Source organism: Sus scrofa, chromosome 8, assembly GCF_000003025.6.
Source record: "Sus scrofa isolate TJ Tabasco breed Duroc chromosome 8, Sscrofa11.1, whole genome shotgun sequence".
Classification (NCBI taxonomy): domain Eukaryota; kingdom Metazoa; phylum Chordata; class Mammalia; order Artiodactyla; family Suidae; genus Sus; species Sus scrofa.
In genome coordinates this window covers 8920320-8944585 of record NC_010450.4, presented here as the reverse complement: position 1 = coordinate 8944585, position 24266 = coordinate 8920320, and the positions used below count along the sequence as shown (strand labels likewise).

Below are 24266 nucleotides of genomic sequence, written 5' to 3'. Positions count from 1 at the left end.
CTTTCAGAGGCTCGTAGGTGATAAGTATTCAGTGGAGACTCACTTCAGGCTCAGTGTCCTCAGGTTTGCTCTGTCACATCCATGCAAGAACCCTGGGAAGTAAAGCTTAACCACTTTATGGCACAGATGAGAAAATGATGCTCAGAGAAGTGACTTAAGTCATGCAAGTTTATATATTCAGGGAGAGTCAGAGTTGTGACTCAAACCCAGGGCTCTTCATCAGCCAGGTCACTTTTGTCCTGCTCTACTGCCCTGAAAGCCAAAGATACATCAGAGAGGAGGGCTTTTTCAAGATTAAAGAAAGAAGTGTGCCAATGACTGGGAAAGCTGTGACACCTCCGGGTGGTTTATGTGCAGACTCTCTGTGAGTGGAGAAACCATCTGAGACAACCCTCCATTCGAGTGTAATTTTCTTTTAAAAAAAGCAATTTCTCTACGAGGCTGGGAAGCGCCTTCCTCAGAGGGAGAGCCCAGTTATAGGGGTGCCACCTTCAAAAGGCAAGAATGCCTGATTTGTGCTTTTTTGAACAGTAAAGAGAGCTCTGAAACATATTAAATTTTTATGAGGTGTGTTGCTGACTAAAAATTTTTTTGAGCAAATAATCATACAAAAAGAGTAGACCACATACTTAAAATTAAAACCTCCAAATAAGAAAAATATTTATTAAATAAACTTACACCAAGCCACAGTGACCTTTCTAATGGGCTTTCTCTCTGAAATATTGAGCCCGTTCAATGCTTGGAATAATTTTAATCAACACATTGATGGGTCATTATTTGAGGATGGCTGTGCTCAAGGTGTGGCTTGTGGTTTCGTGGGAGACGCCTGGCTCACAATGAGAAGGTCTGATGAATTCAATCCGGTCACTAACCGTGTGATTTTAGAAGAGTCCGGAAAAGCATCTTCGGGATTATGGTTTTCCCACCATTAAAATAGAGAGAGTGACATATTCTGTCATTGTCTCTTAAGGTAATTACAGAAATCCATTGATTAATGGATATGAGGACACTTTAAGGTAAGGAAATGTAATGGAAGTGTAACATACTTTTTTTTTTTTTTTTCCCTTTCTCGGGCAGCATCTGTGGCATATAGAAGTTTCCAGGCTAGGGGTCACATCGGAGCTGCAGCTGCCCGCCTACACCACAGCTCATGGCAACTCAGGATCCTTAACCCACTGAGCGAGGCCTGGGATTGAACCTGCATCCTCATGGATACTAGTTGGGTTCATTACCACTGAGCTACGTCGGGAACTCCCATACTTATTTGTGATATTAATACTACTAATTATTCTGGTAATGCTAACAAGTAGAGGCGGAGGCTTTTCTCTTAGAACTCATTCCCATTGTTCTTTCCTTACAGCCCATTTCCAAGAGCTTTTAAGTTGTCACTCTAGAATACATACAATTTGTTATTTTTATGGCCTAGGTCACAAATCTTGTCTATTCTCTTGGACCTAGCTGTTTACGAGAGTTCTAAAAATTCTCTTGCCCTTAGTTCCTTTTTTTTTTTTTTCCTCCAGGCCATCCTGTTATCTTCACATCAGTCACCAGAGCAAAAATATTTCAGGACATCCCACTGACGGTCAGAAACAACCCTCCTATGAGATAAACTTACAATTTGGTCTCCTCGGCTCTCCATCAGTCTAACTTGGCTGCAGCTAGATGGACCTCTTCTTTATCTTCTAAATGCCCGTTACATTTCCCCACCTTCTAATCTTTGCATTTGCTCTTCCTCTTTCTGGGGAGTCTCTCCCTTCTCCCAAATGTCCAACTCAGGCTGCAAGACTCAGCCTGGGGCTGCATTTTCACTGCAATTCTCACCTTCTCTTAATTCTTTCATGACTTGTCACCTCTGAGCAGATACATTTTCCTAGTTGGACCTCATTCATCTAGTCTATTGAGAAGCTGGGCAATTAAACTCTTTCTCGATGTGGCCCCTAATTTATTATTGATGGAAGTGATTTTCAAGTCTTTGACATGACTCACACTAAGAAATGCATTTTATGTTGAGGCCCAACACATGCACACACACGGCGGGGGGTGGGAGTGTGCACACACAGGCACACGAGCATACAAAACACAAAGATTCAGGAAATACGAATTACCCTTGTATGTGTAATACACTCTGGTGTATTATTCTATTCTAATCTCTCGCTTAATGAATCCACACGTGTTGTAACCGACACATTGATTTCACAATCCATTAATGGAGCTCAACCTGCAGTTTGAAAATACCAGTTTATAGTATTAATATTATGTACAGAATCTTTTGGGGCCTGGTTCTTGATATGCCAACCTGAACTTTTGGAACTAAAACATTTTCTCTTTCAAGTTTTGATCCTGCCGTCCCAAGCCTTGGTTTTCGTTCAAAACTATTTTCTATGCTATGAGTTAATACAAATTTATTTAGAAACTCCATCCAATATTGAACACCTCCTGTAGTTTTTCTAACGCTGTCAGAGTCTAGCTCTTAAATATCAGCCAAATTTTCTTCTCTTTACTATGTCTGTTACAGTTCTCCTAGTTTATGGCCTTATCATCTCTTGTCTGGAATGTACCAATGGCCTCCCAGCTGAATTGCCAGCCCTTAATACTGCCCCTTTCCCTTTGATTCTCCCAGGATCAAGGTGTTAATTTGCACATTGTATTATAGTATATATCATAGGATATATATATATGTAGTATTATAGTCTAAATTTGGCGAATATCATATAGGTACTTAATATGGATTCAGCGAATTTTTTTTAGGTTTATTCATAGGAATTTAAAATATTTTCACTATTGTTAAAGGGATCTCCTTATATTATGGCTTATAATTTATGATTTTAGACATATAGGAAAAACTGTTTAAAAATGCATGTTTGTTAGCTGTCATGTTATTGAACTGTCTTATTAGTTTGAAAGTTTTTCATTTAAGTTTTTTTTGTTTCCTAGGTACACAACGTATACTCCCCAAACAAATAAAGCTTTTTAAATATTTTATAAGGCATATAAAATATTTAAAAATCTTATTTACTTATTTTATCTTCTGATATTATCCAGAAGTTACACAAGTCTGGTAAATAAAGTAGGGGTTCCCGTTGTGGTTCAGCCGGTTAAGAACCTGACTCGTACCCATGAAGACATGAGTTTGATCCCTGGCCTCACTCAGTGGGTTAAGGATCTGGCATTGCCACAAGGTGTGGTGTAGGCCTGCAGCTGTAGCTCTGATTCAACCCCTAGCCCAGGAACTTCCATATGATGCAGATGGGGCTCTAAAAAGAGGAAAAAAATGAACAACAACAACAACAAAAAACCCAAAAAACAAAGTAAGGGTACTTATTGTTCTTGTCTTGCCCTTAATTTTCATAGGAATTCATCTGATATACCAGAGTTAGGAATAATTTGGTCAATTAATTTTTTTAGATTATCTTTTGTCATGTCTCTGATTCACTTTTTTTAAGATTGAAAATGAACAGTAATGGCATTTGGATTTTATTACATACTATTTTAAACTTTGTTAAAATGAATACATAATTTTCTTCTCTTAACTCATTATGCGATAGATTATGTTAATAACATCTTGTCAGAAACAACATGTGGAGATAGGGTCATATGGCAATTGGTCAGAGGAAACAGAAATACCTGAATCCTATCTCACGTTCTTGTCATTCTCCTAACAAACTTCCAAAAGTGGAAATTTGTGCAAGAAGTAATTGCCAACAGGACCCTATTCCAACTTAAAGAACTCTGGAAGGCTAAGCTGTGCCATACACAACACCAGTTTTTCCTAAGCTAATTAGACTTCAGGCTAAAGTCTACAAAGGGAGCAATTATTTATATTTCACTAAACCCAAACCCAACCCAAGACTCGGATCTTTACACTCTTGTTCCATGAAAAGAAGACATATAAAAAGAGAGAGGGTGAAGGTCTTACTCTGATAAAGCCCTACGTTTGCTTCTCACACCTGATGAATGGATAGAAAGGAGTAAGTGAGAAGTCAAGTCTACTTGAAAGATTTCCTCATACTAAGACAGTCTTTCTTTCTGGAATAAACCCTTTAACAAATCCTGTTATTTTTTTTCCCCAAAGACATCCAGAATCTGCTACATTCTCACCACTTCCATGCCTATACTATGGGCATGGCCACCATGAACTCTTGCTCGGATTATAAGAGTAACCTTTAAGGTGCTCCAATGCTTTTGCCCTGGCTCCTAAAGCCTTTTCTCCACTCAGTGTCAGAGTGATTTTTTAAAAATTAAACACAAGACACATAATGACGCTTCTTTATTCAAAACCCTCCCATGGCTCCCATCTCATTGGAGCAAAACACAACATCTTTGCTAGGGTTTACGAGTTCCTGCCTGAGCTGTCTCCTGTACCCTAGAGGTTTCTCCTTTTCCTGTTCTTTTCTGGGTCACCACAATCACATTAGGCTTCTTGCTATACCATGAACACTTCGGGCATACGTTCCTTGCCCTTTTTCCAATCCTGGGTAGTTCCCTCATGTGCCTGGGCTGATCGTACTCTGCTAAATACTTGAGATGCGCCCTTTGAAAATCTCCAGACTTTTCTCTCTGGACTGTTCTCTATCCTGAAAACTCTAGCTGCATTCATCTCCTCAGACTCTCAGCTCCATCTTCTCAAATCAGTGAGGATGCTGGGCTCCTGTCTGGTTCCTCCTCCTTGCACTACAACCTGGAAATCCTCTCCAGGTAGTAACTTCACTTTGTTTCTTGTCTATCACCCATCTTTCATCACCTGATATCCAGTGATTTGAAAACGATTGTTTTATATATTTTGCCCAGGTTTTCTAGTTAAGTGGAAGGGCAGGTCTGGCTCCCGTTATTCCATCTTGGCTGGAAGCAGAACTTCTCAGCACTTTTTTTTTTAAAATTTTTTGGCTGCTCCTATGGCATGTGGAAGTTCCCAGGCCAGGGGTTGAACCCACGCCACAGTAGTAACCAGAACCATAGTAGTGACAATGCTGGGTCCTTAACCCACTGAGCCACCAGGGAATTCTAAGCACTTTTTTTTTTTTTTTTTTTTTGTCTTTTTGCCATTTCTTGGGCCGCTCCAGCGGCATATGGAGGTTCCCAAGCAAGGGGTTGAATCGGAGCTGTAGCCGCCGGCCTACGCCAGGGTCACAGCAACGCAAGATCCGAGCCGCGTCTGCAACCTACACCACAGCTCATGGCAACGCCGGATCGTTAACCCACTGAGCAAGGGCAGGGATGGAACCCGCAACCTCATGGTTCCTAGTCGGATTCGTTAACCGCTGCGCCACGACGGGAACTCCTAAGCACTTCTTAATTCCCTTTTCTCCTTTCATTTTTCTTCATCACTCTAACATCTGACTCATTGTTTAATGTTACTTATTTTTTTTACTTGCTATCTTTCTTTCCATTAGAATATAATTCTACAAGTGATCTTTATTTGTTCACTGTTGTGTCTTTTGACCTAGAGAAGGGATTGGCTCATTGTGGGAACTCGGTAGTTATTTATAAAATGAATACATGCAGAGTGTCAGCATCAGGAGGAATTTTCCAGGATCACCTGGCTGTGGTTCTCCTTCTACAAGAAATCCTGACTGTCAGAGGGTCTGTCTTTGTGAGCTGGATACTCAGTTGCAAGAGTCTACCACCCTCCAGTTGACACTCGTCTTTGTGGAACACTTTCTCCTTCCTCTTGCCATCTTCCTTGAAGGGCTTTGCTTACCCAGCACTCCTTAACTGGATCACAGCTCTGAGAAGCATGGGTGGAAGGTTTTAAGTTTCTTTTAAAAATACAATCATTTTACCACCAAGCATATATGTGTTTCTTCTCTGTACCTAACCCTAAGCAGCTGCTACTTAATCCTCATCTCTTTCTTTGTATAAAACATGAATGTGAAAGGCCTTTTTAGCTCATAAGGGTGGAAGTTCAGGTGGGAATGAGTCCAAGGGAAACTTTGGACTCACTCACAGGGGTGGGCCAGCTAAATAACAGCACCTTTTCCCACAGACTTCCCCTTGTCATAGCTCCGTGCAAGGATTTCCCATCTGTCAGCTGGTCTAGTCAGCAGTTACTTACTTGAGGAACTGAGCATGGACGTGTGTGAGCATGTGTGTGTGTTCATTGGAATGTGTGGAGGTTTCTGGGACAATTTTTCCCTATTTTAATTTCTATCTGAGTTTCATTTTGGTCTCAAGGCTTTTGCAGTGAGAGCCGCTTTCCTCTCATGACTTATCGACTCTGTGTCATCCTTTGGGTCTCAGCTCAAATATTTCTTTTTAGAGAGAACTTTCCTTCTGAAACCAATTCATGAAGTTTTCTCCTCTTGCTGTCCTCCCAAATTGCAGTTAAAGCATTCTGCAAGTTATTCATTTTATTTGTTAACTGGCTTGATTATTGTCAGTTTCTCCCTCTGATGTGACATCCACAGGGAGAAGAACTCTGCCTGTCTTGCTGACTTCCTTTTCTCATGTGCCTTGCCTAGGGCCTGGCACATAGTAGGTATTTAGAAAAATATGTATTGGATGAATTAAGCCACTGGGAGAACAAGAGACAGGAATGTTAATAACTGAGTGCAGAATTTATATAGAATTGCTTATTTATGTATGGCTAGGGTAAGAAATGTAAGGTCAAAGTGGAAATTCAGAGCCGAGTCAAGAGGGCATTGTATTCCCTGCTATAGTAATGACTGGACTTTATCCTGTAGGTGATGTGCATTTATGGAAGGGCTTAAGCAAGGGAAGACACAGTCAAATTTATATTTTAAAATAATCCATCTAGCTATAGGGTAGTGAATAGATCGGAAGGGAAGAAGACATGCTGCAAAGGAACAAATTTGGACATGGTTGAAGAAATCTGAGTGAGAGATGATAGAACCTCTAAGTAAGGCCAGTGACAGTGGAAGTGAAGCAATATTTGAAAGATCTGAGGTAGGAAAAAAGTTTTGATTGAAAGTGGAGAGTGAGGAAACGGGAATGGAAAGGAATGGAAACAGAGCAGCAAAACACTTAAGTGGGTCAAACAGAGCAAAGGCAGCAAAACACTTAAGTGGGTCAAACAGAGCAAAGACACATTGATATAAAATGATGTGAGTTGGACCTCAGTGAACATTATGGAAGGAGAACCCCTGAAGATCCTTTTCCCCCATAAAAGCGTTGAAAACACTGGCAAAAATTTTCAGGATCAACTCCTTCAAAACTACGGAAATTAACTAAAGTCTTGAAGCAATCCGAGGAGCTTAGTGGTAACACTTAGATAATAATCATCTAATAATTAGACAGAGATTTCCTTAAATTCCTGGAACCATACGTCTCCCAGACTTTTTTCTTATTTATTTAAGAAAAGCAGCTGAATATAGGTATGAAAAGTTGATATGAACAGTAGCGTTTAAATTTCCCCTATGTCCACTCCCTCATTTCTAGCTCCATGGTAACCTTGAAAACCAGCTATCTCTAATATCAGTGAAAATGAGCATCCTGCACCCACTAGAGGGAGCAAAACAGGGCTGGAACCCTTTCAAAGCCTCATTTCCAGAGAACTGTCCTTATTTATTTGTCTGTTGGTGTCTTGGAAGACTCCATTCTCAAGGCTGTCCTTGTTAAGCTGGGTTAGAGCTCACTTTGTGTGGAAAGTCTTTTCTTTAGTGTTGAAAACAGCGAAAGACAGTTGTTTAATAGTATGGCTACCTGAGATAGTAGATAAAAATTGGGGCAAATAATTGACTAACCAAAAAGCTCAAAGGAAAAATCTAGAGCATAACATCTCCATATGGGGCTTTGAAGAGCTTTGACACATTCCTGAGAAGCTAGAAGCCCATGTGCCTGCCTTGAGCTGTGTGAATGCTCAGGAAAGACCTGAGAAGGATCGAAGCTCTCATCTGTGGGTGACTTTGAGGCTCCTCCCAGGGAGAACCAAAGGCTAAGGCAGCGTGGTTAACTGCTCACTGAGGGTTGAGGGCATGGTCAACAGGCACACAGGCCCTTTTGACAAAGACTGAGAGACTTATTGGTTCTAAGAATTTGAGGAAATCTCTGTCTAATTCGCTGATCACTAAGCTTACAAAGCAGAGCTTTAAGAGTTGATATACGTCAAAGAATATAGACTTTACATAATTCAGTAAAATCACTAAACAAACAATAGCAACTACAATAAACAGCAATAACAACAAACCCTGGTTGGAGGGTGGGGGAAGAATCTGATTTCCAGAGTGCCACATGATTTAAAATGTTCAGTTTTGACAAAAATTTATGATATGCAAAGAAATAGGAAAGGATGGCCCTTACACAGAAAAAAAGGAGTCACTAGAAACCAAGAAAGACTCCTTGATAGGCTTAAGAGACAAAGAACTCAAATCAGCTATTTTCAATATATTCAAAGAGCTAAAAGAAAACATGTCTAAAGAACTACAAGAAAGCATGAGCATGATGTCTCACCAAATTAATAATATCTGTAAAGAGATAAAAATTATAAAAAAGGAACCAAACAGGACTTTTGGTGTTGAAAAGTACAAAAACTTAAATGAAAAATTCACTATAAGTTATCAAGATCAGATTTGGGTAGACAGGAAGAAAAAAATCAGCAAACTTAAAGATAGGTGGTTGAAATTATCCAAATTGAGGAACATTAAAAAAAAAAAGAAAAATGAACAGAGCCTTTAGAGGCCCATGGGACACCATCAAACATAACCATACATACATAATAAGAATCTGAAAAAGGTGTGTAGGGTGGGGGAGAAGGGAGGATAAAAATAATATTTGAATAACTTGAAGAAGTAATTACTGAAAACTTCCTGAACATAATATAAAACTTTAATGTATACATCTAAGAAGCTTAATAGGCTAAACTCAAAAGAGGTACCTACTTTTACACATTATAGTCAAAGACAAAGACAGGATCTTGAAAGCAGCAAGAGAGATGTGATCAATCACGTACAAGCGGCCCCCAGTAAGATTAACCGATGATTTCTCATCAGAAACCACAAAGTCCAGAAGGCAGTGGGGTGGCATACTCCAAGTATTAAAAGAAAATATCAAACAAGACAACTTTATCCTACACAGCTATGTCTCAAAAATGAAGGTAAAATTAAGACATTCTTAGATAAACAAAAAACAACATTTTTCACTAGCAGAGCTACCTTATAAGAATATTAAAGGAATCCTTCAGGCTGAAATAAAAGGCACATGACAGTAAGTCAAATCTGTGTAAGAAATCAGAACATCAGTAAAGGTAACTATACAGGTAAATGTAAAAACAGTTTAACTATATATTTTGCTCTTGACTATATTTTCTTTTGTTTGATTTAAAACATAATGCATACAAGCAACAACTGTAAATCAGTATTAATGGGCATACTTTACAAAGATGTCATTTGTAATGAAAATAACAACACGAAGGAGGAGTGAAGTAACCGTGTTATAAAGAAACAAAGTTTTTATACTATTGAAACTAAATTGGTATTAATCTGAGCTAAATTGTGATAAATTCAAAAATATATTGTAATCCCCAGAGCAACCAGTAAGAAAATTATTGAAAAAAAATGAAACAAAGGAATTAACACATGAGACTAAAGAATACCTATTTAATAAAAGAGACTGCGATGATTTAAGGATGGGGAAATAAAAAAACATGAGCCATACAGAAAACAGATAGCAAAATAACAGACATAAATCAGACCTTATCAGTAATTAATTAAACATAAATGTATTAAATAATCCAATTAAAAGGCAGATATAGATAGAAGGGATTTTTAAAAAATCCAGCTATATGCTCTCTACAGACACACTAAGATTTAATGACAAAAATAGGCTGAAGGTAAAAGGGTTGGAAGGGTGACACCATGCAAACAGTAATCCCCCCCAAAGCCGAGTGGCTATGCTAACATGAGATAAAATAGACTTTAAGTAAAAAAAATTATTACAAGAGACAAATAAAGGTACTATACGTAGATAAAAGGGACAATTTCTCAAGAAGTATCAGTTATAAACATAAAATTAAATTTATAATAATTAAAATTTAAATGTAGTCGATTTACAATATCACATTAGTTTCAGGCGTAAAACATAGTGATTCGATATTTTCATGGATTATGCTCCACTTAAAATTATTATAGAAGAATGGCGATATTGCCCTATGCTGTGCAACACATCCTTGTTTACTCATTTGTACATAGTATTTTGTGTCTCTTAGTCTTCTCCCTCTATCTCACAGCTCCCCACTTCCCTCTCTCTACTGGTAACCACTAATTTGTTCTCTATATCTGTGAGTCTGTTTCTGTTTTGTTATATACATTCATTTGTTTTATTTTTTAGATTCCACATATAGATGATAACATAGAGTCTTGGGTGACTTATTTCACTATGTATAATACTAGATCCATCCACATTGTCACAAATGGCAGAATTTCATTCTTTTTTATGACTAATATTCCTACATATGTATATATATACACAATATACATACATATATAGAAATATTACATATATGAATATATATATCCCACATAAAAAAATCTATTCATCTGTTGATGGACACTTAGGTTTCTTCCATATCTTGGCTATTGTAAATAACACTGCAATGACCATTGGGTACATGTAAAGTAAACCTAACAATAGAGCCCGAAGCACGTAAAGCAAAACCCCACAGAACTGAACAATTCATCAGTAATAGTTGGAGACGTTAATGCTTCACTTTGAACAGTGAAAAGAACTTTAGAAAGAAGAACAGCAAGGAAAGAGAAGAATGAACAACTCTGTAAATCAACTGACTCTAACAGACAGCTCTAGAGTACATCACCCAGTGGCAGCAGAATAAAATAAATTTGAAATGTGGAATCAGGTAGAAAATATATAAAGGGGTGGTATTGGGAATAGAGAGTAAGAACTACAAAACCAGGGTGCACTAAAACTCAAGGGTATTGGAAGAGGCAAAGTGGGTTCACGTGTTTGTGTCCCAGACTTTCAAGACGTTCAGTTGAGTTTTTTTTTTTTTTTTTTTTTTTTTTTTGTCTTTTTGCCATTTCTTGGGCCGCTCCCATGGCATATGGAGGTTCCCAGGCTAGGGGTCTAATCAGAGCTGTAGCTGCCGGCCTACACCAGTGCCACAGCAATGCAGGATCCGAGCTGCGTCTGCGACCTACACCACAGCTCAGGGCAATGCCAGATTCTCAACCCACGGAGCAAGGGCAGGGATTGAACCCACAACCTCATGTTTCCTAGTCGGATTCATTAACCACTGCGCCATGACGGGAACTCTTCAGTTGAGTTTTCCGACATGAATCTCTGTTCAGGATCTAACCCTCCTCATCCACAGAAGTCACTCAAGTCCTTCCCCTTCACAGGTAAATTTTGGGTTTAACACAGACTACTACCACCTCCAGCTTTGCCAATAAATGAACTTGCCAAATTGTTGAGACTTTGGAAAACTGAAGACAAAATGTTTAGAGACAGCAGAGCTGAAAGGATGCACGAGGTTACAAGTCAATTCTGAAGAGGGTGGTACTTGAACATGGAAGGGAAACGTGCCTTCTAAGAAAGCTGGCTTGTATTTAAAGCACAGGTTCTCTTATCTTTGCAAAAACAAACAAAAAATACAGCAGTATCCATCACTATGGGTGCCTGAGGACTTTGGTACTATGATTAAATACTCTGCTTTGGCTAGAGCACCCACCAGGTGGACTTAATTCTGCCACTTAGCATGCGTATAATATCGCACAGCTTAACCTAAGTCTTAGCATATTTATTCGTAAGATAGGAATGATAACAGTATCCATCTCATAGGGTTGTCATGACAAATGGAATAATAACGGTAAGTCTTTCTCTCAGTGCCTTGTGAGTCTAACACCGGGTGGAGGGAATGTTTTCCAAAGGAATAGAATCTCATTAGGCTTGGGGTTTAGAGCACTGTCCAGGGGAAAATCACTCTGTTAATTTAGGTAAATTATTTTCCGGAGAGTTATTGCATCAGATCAAGCTATATTAAAAAAGAAATCCCAACAGCTCCCCAAGGACTCACTCTTCCCTGCCAACATCATCCATGGAACAGAGTCATGAAATGGTTAAGCAGGAAAAACCCTGGCCTGCTCCACTTAGGGTGAGTGTTTATTAATATTACACAGGAAATATCAAGTCACCCTGCTTCCAGCCAATGGAGCAAATCCATTTGTATGTTGGACACCCCCTCCCCCCGTCCCGCCACCTTCCGCCCTATCTAGCGTTTTCGTAAAAAGTTGTCAGATGTAAAACTAGCCTTTTATTGCTATAGCAAAGACGCTTAGAGAAAAAACACAAGCTGAAGCTGAAAAAACGACTTTGGCTCAGGAGAGGAAGTGGCAGTCGCAGGAGAGGAGAACTGTGTGGGGGCCCGAGGAGAGTTACCAGCGTCTGCAAGAAGGATCCAGGGCAGACCAGAGCAGGGGGTCTTTCGTCGGTCTTTGGAGCTCAGCATTTTCATCCATCTCTTAGCCAGAACTAGAAGCTGATTATTTTTAAACGAATACAAGCTTAGCTTATCACTTGAGAGAAGGGCAGCTGGTCTCTGGGTTAGAGCCTGGAGTCAGGGCTTTTGAATTAATGCAGCTGTCATAAGGTCCTGAGTTACAAGTCTCCACAGGTATTCTTCTGTAGACCTGTCTGGATGCTGTGAATAGAATTGTCTAGTTCGGTCAAGAGTCTGCTGCTTAGGGGAGAAAACCAGGTGGGGAGCAACTTTCTGATGCGTTTTAACCCAGTTTCCTTCTGCTTCATGACAGCAGAGAGCTCACGCCACAGCTTCCTCCAGTGTAAAGTGAGAAACTCAGATAGATGGTGTTTTAAGGTACCCCTATTTCTGGGGGCCTCTGATTCTGCTGTAAAACGACATAAACCCCTAATCCCCTCCCAGAGTGAATCTGAGTAGCAAGAACTGAAACATAAAGTGTGTTCCTTAGTCCTGGGGGAAGGGAACGCTAATAATTTCCTAGTGACCTCATACAGCCCAGCCATGGAGAGAAAGAGTAAGGAATAAAATGCGATAGGAATAAGATTTACATTGATATATTAGGTTTGGGTTCCTGGCCACAGCTCTCCCTTTCAGCAGGGTTAGAAGCTGCTGGCAGGTATTTTACCAGCTACGACATATATATGTGAGAAAGAGCCTCCTATTGGGCTCTTTCCAAAGTCTAATAAAGCTGTGCTTTGCTCCCTCTGACCTTGGCCCAGCGACAGGTAAGTCCCACAACTTCTACCACCTTATAAACACTGAGATGGGCTGTAAGAAAGGACTATAGCAGCTCTCTTTAGAGGCTTAGGTCAGCAAGTAGGCAGAAAATGTCAAAACCACTAATCTAATTTATTGATGGCTTTAATGGGAATATATTGGAAGAAAATATTCTGCCTTGAGCTGCAAATATCACTCTAGCCCCTTCAGAGGACCCCAAAGTTAAGAAGGGACCCAACGAGTATGCAGTGTTGCTGTCAGATGCTGGGAGTGGTAGGGCATGAGGGGGTGGAACGGGTGAGCTTGGGCACCTGGCATCTCCACCTTTCTTTTTTTTTCTTTCTTTGCTTCCTTTCTTTCCTCCACACCTTATCCCCGCAATATAATTTGTTTACTATATGCTATGTCTCTATGTTAGGAATTAGAAATTGAAATCTTAAAGATGCTAGTCTTGTCACTGAGTCATTAAAATAATTGTGTCAAGAACCTAAGTCACGAATGATGAACAACACCTAGCTTCTAACACCGAGCTCCACCAGGAACTCCCAGTTTAGTTTAGCAAACAATGTGCATTGTGATAGATAAATGGGTAAAGTAATGTAGAAATAGAGAAAGTTCCAGTTTGCTTTCTTAGGGCCATGGTGAATAGTTAACCACCATGGTAACCATTGAATAGGGTGATGGTGGCTTGGAGATTTCCAGGGGGAGGTGTGGAAGGAAGGTGTTCTGGGCATGCAGAATGGTGTGGAAACACAAAAGAAGATGGTGGTTGTGGAGAACAGTGTGGCATTTAGTTTAGTGGGAACACAGAGCTGGGAGGAGGGACATAGGGATTGTTGGAAGATGATGCTGGTAAGGTCGTTTAGTGCAAGGTCACGGAGGTTCTCGTCAGTGAAGTTCTTCAAATTTATTTCTATCTGTAGGAAGCCATGAAGAGGATGAGTTTAGTGGGGTGGGTGGGAAAAGGTCCTGATGAAGCATGTGTTTTATAAAGATCATTCCAACAACACTAGTGGATGGAAGCTGAGAAATGAGTTAGAAAATTGTTGGGATTGTGTGTGAAGAGAGGGGATGAGTGTGAACCAGGACAAGGATAAGGGACAGCGCTTGTGGTCCAGAGGGGGAGACAGATGCAGACACGGTTGATGTAAAAGCATTTGTAGGGGCCCCATAGAATTACAACAAAGGCAAGAGGCATGGCCATCCTAATACTGAGGTGCTTTTCAAGCCTTTCTTGGTGGGCAGGTACCATCTCCTTGGAAGAAGCAAAGAAACAATTGCTGATAAATCATAGACACATCTTAGCACGGCGAATGCTCCAGAGGTTCAGAAAATTTTAAGTTCCTTTGAAGAGCAATCAGATTGATAAACAACACCGCCTTGTTGGTATGAATGGAGTTGCTAGAGCAACAACAGCACAAAATAAAGCTGATGCTTTCTCCTTGGTCTTGGGGGCTGATGGTGAGTAACTTCAAAGAGAATATAGGGAGAAGGTCTGTATGTCTGAGTCGACCTCCTCAGCTGGCTGAGCTTGTGAGCCTCAGGCTTTGGTTTCCCCCGGGGTGGCAGTTGTCAGCAACACCAGGGTCTAGTCCAGGCTACCCTACTGAAGTAATTGTGTCGCTGTAGGTGTTACCTGCCCTCTCCAGGGCTATTCTATAGCAAAAGAGGTTTGCACTAGGTGATCTTTTAGACATGCTCTGAAATTCCTACTGTTTGTCACCCTGGGCTTCCCTTGGCATGCCTTAGGACTCCCAGTAAAGGTTTATTGAATCAACAAAGGAATGAATGAATGGGGCAGCATGCCTTGGAGGATCACAGGAAAAGTGTAAATTGCCTGCATCATGAAGCTCTGGGGCAGCTTCCCTCGTGGCAGTTCCTGAGGGTTTAGTGTCTGATTTCAGGGTGAAATTCTTCTCTTGGGGTGATGGAGAGGGAGGAAGCGGGAGAGCTCAGCCCTGAGTCATGGAAAACGACCACACTGAAATCAGATCTCCTCTGCCGGGTGCAGATTTGTTCCCGGGTGTCAGCCTGTGGAGTTGGGTCATCCACCAGCTGCGATGCTGTGCAGGTTGTATTTTTTCCTGCAACATTTGGTAGAACGTTTCAGGCTGGGGTGGGGAAAGGAGGGGAGGATTATCTGAACCAGATGTTTGGGGGCCATCTCTGTGACACAAGTGAATAATTAGTTTTAAGTGATTATCCATGTGACCCGTCTGGGTGCACTCACTTTTCTGGGCTGTGGGAGCAGGCTGGGCTGGCTGCATGGATGGCAGAAGAAGTCAGAGGGGTTGAGGGCCGTGTGTGTGTGTGTCTGTGTGTGTGTGTGTGTGTGTGTGTGTGTGTGTGTGTGTAAACCTGTGCTGAGGATTATTTCCAGGAAAAGTTTTATGAGTTGAGTGTAAATGGCTACTTGGGAGACCTGGGCAGATGGCTCTGAAGGGTCCTACAGGGGGCATGTCTGGCTAACCAATTATATGATGCTTCTGTGTGCACAGACCCAGAGGAAAGTCACTTTCTGGGTGGAACATGTAATGGGCCCAGGAGTGTCCTGTAAGGAACCAGCCACTGAGGGTCATTCTGGAGGCTGGACATGCCATCTGAGAAGGTATGGTTGGGTGGCAGTTGAAGACCAGCCATCCTGCCATCCTCCCAGCCTTCTGTAGCTGTCATTGCCTTGGTTCGGTGTCAACCTCACATTGTGCATTAGATGCCTGGCAGAGAGGGCTGGGAAACCCGATTTTGACTAACATGAGTCTCATGGTAGGAGCAGGGACTCAGGGTGGAAATTTTATTGAAATCCAGAAAAGAAAGTCACATTTCTTGCATCCATGTGTGCGTGACTGTCTTGAGGTTTGTACCTGCAACAAAAATGAGGACAATGAAATGACAGATTTGCTGCCACTGGAGGTCCCGGGGGTTCTGCAGGGACATGAGAGAGGGAGGGGCAAACACTCCCCCTTGAGTCAGGATGGGCTTTGTAAACAAGACAAGATCAAGATCCAAGGATCTTGAGTTCAGCTTTTAACAAGAGGCCAATAAAAATCTGCTCTTTCACATTCATTTTAAACCATAAAAGGCTACGGAGAGGACACCTTTCAGCATGTAACGGCCTTTTGGGCTCCATGGCAGGAAACCTATAAGGCATTCCATTAGCTTCCATTCCCTTGGTGCTCTCACGCTCACGTGCTCACACGCCAGCACTTTCCCGCTTTCTTTGAACCCCACGGAGGAAACATGAGATGTTTCACTTGAGACGGACAGCTCATCAAGTGAGGGTGTGGCTCAGCCCACGTGGTCCTCACTGGACCTCTGAGGGTTTGCTTGCCATTTGTTCATTAGCACCTGAAATGCAGGTGCCAAGGGGTGGTTGGAGAGGGAGATGCTGGCTCTTTCTTCCTCCATCCCACAGGAGGCAGGACTACTGTTTGTCAACCAACACCAAGGGCATTCCGAGCCCTCGCTACATGTAGAATATGGTGCTTAATTCTAAATATGGGTTAGCTTTTAAATTAAATTATTTATTTTGGTCACCCCTATGGCATGTGGAATTTCCCAGGCCAGGGACCAAACCTGTGCCATAGCTGTAACCAGAGCCAAAGCAGTGACAACACCGGGATCCTTAACATGCGGAGCCACAAGGAAACTCCTGGGTTAGCTTTTGAAATCTTCACAACCACCTCATGCTGAAGACACATTTACTACTCAAATCTGACAGGTGAGGAAACTGAGGCACAGAAAGTTTAATGGTACACTGACGTAGCACTTACTTGGCACCACGCCCTCTTCTAAGCACTTTAGCTGGGTTCATATATTTAATCCTTACAATAGCTATAGGGCAGTGTTAGGAAAAATAATCTCATGCTTGGGAATAAAGCAAAGGAGGATTCACAGTCTCTCGAGGTCACATTCAACGTTGTCTAACGAGCCTGCTGTGGTGGGCAGGCCAGTGTCTCCCCAAAGGTGCCTGGGCCCTAGACCTTGTATCCTGTGAACGTGTCATGTTATGCAGTAAAGAGGACTTTGCAGATGTCATTGGTGTTATAGAATTTAAGATTGGGAGATTCTATTGGACGATCCACATGGGCACAAGCTACTCTTTGGAGAGAACCTTCTCCAGCTGTGGTCAGTCCAAAAGATGCAGCAAAAGGTGGGGGGTCAGAGATATTGGAGGGGGGAGAGGGATTTGATCTATGTTGCTAGAGGAGACACATGGAAAGCAGGAGAAGGAGTGCAGCTTCAGGGGGCAAGACTGGCTTCCGTCTGACCACCAGCAGGGGGACAGAGATCTCAGTCGAACATGTGACCTAAGGGAGCTTGAAAGTGGAGTCTTCCCATAGCCTCCCTACAGGAGCCCTGCTGGCTGGCATCTTGACTTTGGCCTTGAGAAATCTGGTTCAAAGAAAACCAGTAGAGCTAAGCCAGAGTTCTGACTTATGGAACCATCATGCATTTGTGTTTTAAGCCACGAAGTTTGCAGCCATCTGTTTGAGCAGCCAGGACTTCTCTAGAGCAGGGCCCGGCCATGTGGGGTGCTGGGAAGCGCACAGGATCTACACACATGCACCCGAAGATCATGCCAAGGAAGGGCTGAGGCTTTTTCTTGGAGGCTGCTTTTCTTGATTTCTTGCTTGGTTTTTGTTGAGAAAGCGATAGAAAGAAGACATCAGAACTGCCATCGAGTGACTTAGTTTCCCGTTTCAGATGTGTCTGGGAGCATGTCCACTGGCAGAGTCACATCTGATAAAAAGACTGCTTCCCCCCGCCCCCCCGTGATAATGTCATAGTAAATTGAGTTTGATTTCTCTGGGGGGTGGCAGGCCTGCCCAAGTGCCACTTGATCTGCTGCTGAAGGCCTACCAGCTGTGAAGAGGCTCCACCAGCAGCAAAGGGGAGAAATGCCTCTATCCACGCCTATTTGGGCCCTGTGTTTCCCCAAGCCTCCTTGCTGCTGGATCGCTGGGTGACACTGGTGATGCCTGTCCCTTCTTATTGGAGAATAATCCTTTATTCTCTTTCAGGAGGACCACTCTGAAACTGACTTCACCTTAAAAAGAGAGTGGGTTTGTGAAGGACATGGACTTAGATCCATTTTTGTTAAGGTTTAAAAGATAGCAAATCTTTGATCATAAGCACATAGTATCAGTGATTAGAGCTACTACTTCTGCACTTACGTGTGATACGCATATGATTTCCATTTAGTATATGCCATCTTCGTCACTCCAACCAACACCCTAAAAAGTAACTCTAATTTTCCGCATACTATAGGTGATGGAATAGACATGTAGAGGCTCACGTGAAGACAAAGGCAGGGTGCATCCTGTGATTGTGTGATCCAAAGCCTGTTCTGTTATACGTATTAGAAAACATACAAATTGGGAGTTCCCATTGTGGCCTAGTGGCAACGAACCCAACTAGTATCCATGAGGACTCAGGTTTGATCCTTGGTCTCACTCAGTGGGTTAAGTATCAGGTGTTTCTGTGAGCTGTGGTGTAGGGTGCACATGGGCTCAGATTTGTGGCGGTAGGGAGAAGCTACAGCTCTGATTCGACCCCTAGCCCAGGAACTTCCATATGCCGTGGGTGCAGCCCTAAAAATATTAAAAAAAGAGAAAACAAATAAACTAAAGCTTAGTGTCTTTGGTTTTTGTTCTTTAGTACTTAACTCAAAGTATGAATTTATCGGTGCTTCATTAATCATTGTTGGATAAATATGCTTAATGATTAAAAAAGGATACAAGTCATTTATCCTTTTATTAATTCACAAACATCTATTGGGCAGCTGCTGTGAGCTTGGTGCTGACTTTATGCTATGGTATAAAGAACTAAGGATGTGAAATGAAAAAAGATAGCTTCATGGGAATGCAAAATGGTACAGCCATTTGGAAACATAGTTTGAAAATTTCTTTTAGAACTAACCAAACTCCTACCATACAATTTAACAATCATGCTTCTTGGTATTTACCCAAAAGTGTTGAAAACTTACATCCACTCAAAAACTGGCACACTGACTTTTATAGCAGTTTTACTTATAATTGCCAGAAACTGGAAGCAACCTACATGTTCTTCAGGAGGTAAACGGATAAATTAACTATAAAACATCCAGACAATGCAATGTTATTTACTGCTAAAAAGAAAGGAGCTAGCAAGCCACCAAAAGATGTGGAGGGAACTTGAATGTATATTACTAAGTGAAAGAAGCCAATATGAAAAGGTTACATACGGTATGATTCCAACTCTATGACATTCTGGAAAAGGAAACGATGGCTACAAGTGAAAAAAAAAAAAAAAAAAAACCCAAAAAACAAAAGCAGTGGCTGTCAGGGGCTGGGGGAGGTTGGGATGAATAGACAGAGCACAGGGATTTTTAGGGCAGTGAAACTACTCTGAATGTTAGTGGTATAATAGACATGTCCTTATACATTTGTCCAAACCCATAGAATGTGCAAAACCAGGCGTGAGCCCTCATCCCCTGTGGATTTGGGATGGTGATGATGTGCTGAAGTAGGCTCAGCATTGGTGACAAATGTCCACTCTGGTGGAGGGCGTTGATAAAGAGACGTTGTGCATGTGTGGGTGTAGAGAGTTTTATGGTAATTCTGTCTTCCTCTCAATGTTGTTGTAAATCTAAAATTGATCGGAAAAAAAAGGATTAAAAAAAAAGGAGTTCTTGTTTTGGCTAAGCAGTAATGAACCTGATTAATATCCGTGAGGACGCTGGTTCCATCCCTGGCCTCGCCAGTTGGGTTAAGGATCCGGTGTTGCTGTGAGCTGTGGTGTAGGTCGCAGATGCAGTTCTGTGTTATTGTGCTGTGACACAGGCTGGCAGCTACAGCTCCAATTCATCCCCTAACCTGGGATCCTCCATACACCATGGGTGTGGACCTTAAAAAAAAAAAAAAAAAAAGAAAAGACAAGACATTTTCATTGCCTCTGAGGAGTTCATGGTCTGAGGGTAAAGACAAGAGCTTATCAGTTCTTTGTATCGATGATAAGAGAACTTATCAATGATATGAATTCTGGTATCATAATTTGCTGGGGTGCTGCAAAAGACAATATTCTGTGGACTGCTACATTGAAGTGCTCTTTCTCCATGAACTTTTTTTTAGTGAATTTTATTTATAGTTTTATACAATTTTTAAAAGTTACACTGAATTTACAGTAATTATAAAATATTGGCTATATCCCTCATGTTGTGCAATATAGCCTTGTGCCTGTCTTACACCCAACAGTTCGTGCCTCCCACTCTCTCACCCCCGTATTGTCCCCCCTCCAACTGGTTCCCCCTAGTTTGTCCTCTACATCTGTGAGTCTGCATCTTTTTTTGTTAAATTAACCACATATGAGTGGTGTGTTATTTAGATTCCACATATAAGTATTATGGATTTATAAGCATTTCTATTGCTAAGTATTTTGATTCCACATATAAGTGAAATCATGCTGTATTTGTCTTTCTCTGTCTGACTTATTTCACTGAGTATAATGTACTCCAAGTCCATCCATGTTGCTGCAAATGGGAGAATTTCGTTTTTTTTTATCTCCATGAAATTGCATCTAATAGTTTACAAGCTTTTGATTACATTTATGGCCTGTAATTTTGGGGCAGAATGCAAGCAATTTTTTTTTTCTTGCTTAGTTATTTAATTATTCTAGCGAAGTTTTTTTTTTGTTTGTTTGTTTTTTTGTTTTGTTTTGGTTTTTTTTCCTGTCTTTTTACAGCCATGTCTGTGGCTTATGGATGTTCCCATGCTAGGGGTCAAATCAGAGCTGCAGCTGCAGGCCTCCACCACAGCTACAGCAAGGTGGGATCCGAGCCACATCTGTGACTCACGCTGCAGCTCAAAGTAATGCCGGATTCTTAATTCATTGAGTGAGGCCAGGAAGAGCCTTCATCCTCATGGACACTATGTCAGTTGTCAACCCACCGAGCCACAATAGGAACTTCCGAGTAACGATTGGAGGAGGATTTTATTCATGTAGAAAAGATTTCAGAGCTACCTGGAGATACGTGGTATTTTATCCTCACAGAATTCTAGAAACGTTATGGGTTTTTTTTTTTTTTTTTTTTTGTAAGAACATCCTGAAGCGCACGCAAAGACCCAGTGGGCAAGACACTGCTTTTGGTACCAGAGAGACCTGAGAAAGAATTTTGGCTCGGCCATGTATTAAATAGTGACATTTGAGAAATTATTAAGAGCGTCAACGTCCTCATCTGTAAAATGGACACAGTAGTGCATTTCTTTCTGGTTACAGTAGAAACTTAATGACCACATGTGGAGATAGAGTGACAGGACACCGTGCTTAGAATGTTGTAATCACTCCATGGAGATGATTGTATTTTTATTATCTCATTGCTCTTCGTCCTCAATCCTAGTTGGAGTTAACACAGTGCTTGCATGACTTTAATATGCCCACAAATCACCTGGGGATCTTGTTAAAATGCAATCTCTGATTCAGGGGTTCTGGAGAAGGGACCAGGCAGGGGCCTGTGTTTCAAACCAGCTCCTAGGAGATGCAAAAAGCTTCACGGCTCTAACAAGTCTTTAAGAATTAAAGTGCCACAGCAGAGTTTCTATGTGACTCCAGAGGTTAAGGATCTGGAGTTGTCTCTTCAGTGACTCAGGTCGCTGCTGTGGCCCGGGTTTGATCCCTGGCCCAGGAATTCCACAAGCCGTGGGTGTGGCCAAAAATAAATAAAGTGACAAAGTATCATCTCACATACAGGGCCAGTTCCACCATACTCTGTTCCTTTGCTGAGGAAGATGAAAATACGATACTTGGGATGGAAACCCCAATTGAAATAACATGTTTTCATTGTTTTCTTAGACTAAGCTAAAAACAGCATTAGAAATTTAAGGGCCAATTTTCTGTCGGTTTTGCTGGGCTAAATCTTTGGCATTTTGCTCTTGGAAACCCTTCTCCATTGTGTGGTGTATCAAAATGTTTGTTTCCCCACACGCCTGCTCTGCGCTGTCTCCCCACAGCTTCTTCCCATCCTCAGCTCCGTGGCTTCTGACAGATGTCTGTTAGCCCAGCGCTGGTAGGTCACATGTTTAACACCTGGCTGATACTCATTTTCAAGCTAAATATATCATTTTATTTTTGGTAAAAATGCTTTTCAGATGAAGATGAAAATTGCAATGGGAAATCGTGGCTGGCAAGGGAAAAGAGTCATTTGGGGTAATCTCTCTCATAATTGAGGGTAATTTTGACAAATGCAGACATTGTAGAATTCCCACACATCCTTCCCACCAACCAGGGGTCAGGGAAGAACGATTTCTGCAAGGCAAACGCCGGAGCCCTTCTCCTCTTTCCAGACCGTAGAAATGATGGTGAGCTTCTCGACCGTCAAGCTGACTGCTCTCAAGAAGCAGGTTTTATTCCACCCCGGGTGAGCAATTGCAAGTTTTACGGCTTAAGCCATGAGCAGGGTGGAACCTGGGCTGGGAATTGGCCATGGGATTGAAACACAAGTTTGGTTATGGTTTTTCCATTGATGAAAAATATGCGCTCCTCTCTCCGTCCCACAACAAATGGATCGCTAATTTCGGTTGAACAACACAGAGCAGATTGTTTCTACTCTCGCATTTCACGCTGAGGCTATTTACACAATGGTTTTTCCTTTCGGGCTATTGGGTTACCCAGTGATTATGACATGATTGAGGGTTGGTGTAGGTGTGAACCTGCCACACCCCTGTGCCGGCTCCCATGGCTCCCGTGGTCTTAGCTCCCGAGGATGCTTGTGCAGGCTTGTGTCCTGGAACAAAGTATCTTAGGTAAAGTCGCTTGTCTCTACACAGGATGGGTGGTGTGAGCCAGGGCTTTGGAACCAGATGGATGTGAGTGTGAATCCCAGATGCACTGCTGCTGTGTTGCTCACATGTGACATGGTTAGGGTGAGGCAAGGAAGGCTCCTAGGACCTAAATCCGAAGGGGTGCTCACACTCAGGGGATGTCCTTGCACTCGTACAACCCTGAGAGTGAGTGCCTCCTTAAATTTTGCACTTGGGTGTGTCTATTTCCCTACTGCAATCTCATCTTGGTGTGTGACCAGCGGCCAACCACTCTTCTCTCTCAGTCTGTTCCCTTATCTGCAAAATGGGGACAATAAGGCTCTCATGTGTTGGAGGTCCCCTTGTGTTGCAGTGGGTTGATGATCTGCCTCATTTCTGGGAGGCACTGTTTTGATCCCCAGCCCTGCCACAGTGAGTTAAGGATCTGGCGTTGCTTCAGCTATGGACTAGGTTCCAGCTCTGGCTCGGATTCTATCTTTGACCTGGGAACTTCCATATGCCACGGGAGCAGCTGAAAAAGAAAAAGGAAAAGACGCTCATGGGTTAATAGCCTATATGGGAAAAGAATCTGAAAAAGAATAGATTTGTATATAACGATAACTGAATCACTTTGCTGTAGAGCAGAAATGAACACAACATTGTAAATCAACTATACTTCAATAAAAATTTAATAAATGAAAAACACCCAAACAAACAAACAAACAGATTCTCATGGGATTGTGGTGAAGATTAAAGAAAAGGACATTTGTAAACTTCTTGACATGGTACCTGGAGCTGAGATCAGTAAATGGTACTGTGTTTAATTTTAACTCACCCACTAATTGAGCATCTTGAGTAACTCCCTTTTAGGGTAGCTAGGGTTAATCCCTCTGGTCCTTTGGAGGAAAAAAAATAAAATAATAGAGGAATAATTAGAAATGCCCTCATTTAGGATATTGTCTCTTTCGAGTTATTTTTAGGGAATAGTTTATTTTAAATCTATTTTTATGTATTTTGATTTCTTACAGTTACAGTAGAAAGTGTTGCACCAGGGAACCTGGGAACTGGAATGGGAGTATGTCTAGTTATGTGCAGGGCAGAGCCGGGGGCTCCCCCGAGAGCAAGCACTTCATTGTGGGGAGATGGAATGTCTCACCTGAGAGTGAGGAGCCCTGATTTGGGGGACGTGTGAAGCTCTGCTCTGTCCAAGGGTCTGGGATGGAGGCATCATATTCTCATGCTGTCACTGTGCTCACTCACTTAGCACGCACTCAGAGCAGCTTCAATTTCTACTTGCAGGATCGTGGGCCTTTCTGCTCTTTTGCTTT

At 41.8% G+C, this 24266-nt stretch overlaps 1 protein-coding gene across 2 annotated transcripts in view; it reads left to right on the top strand.

Annotated features, from left to right (window-relative positions):
• Nucleotides 1–24266, top strand: part of RAB28 (RAB28, member RAS oncogene family) — a 254459-nt gene that overhangs the window by 180668 nt on the left and 49525 nt on the right. Inside the window, exon 8 of one of the 2 annotated variants that reach the window (XR_002346346.1) lies at nucleotides 1521–2054. The exons of the other annotated variant lie outside the window; for it this stretch is intronic. The gene's annotated coding sequence lies outside the window, so the exon portion shown is untranslated. Of the gene's footprint in view, nucleotides 1–1520; nucleotides 2055–24266 lie in introns of those variants that run through there. 2 annotated transcript variants of the gene reach the window in all.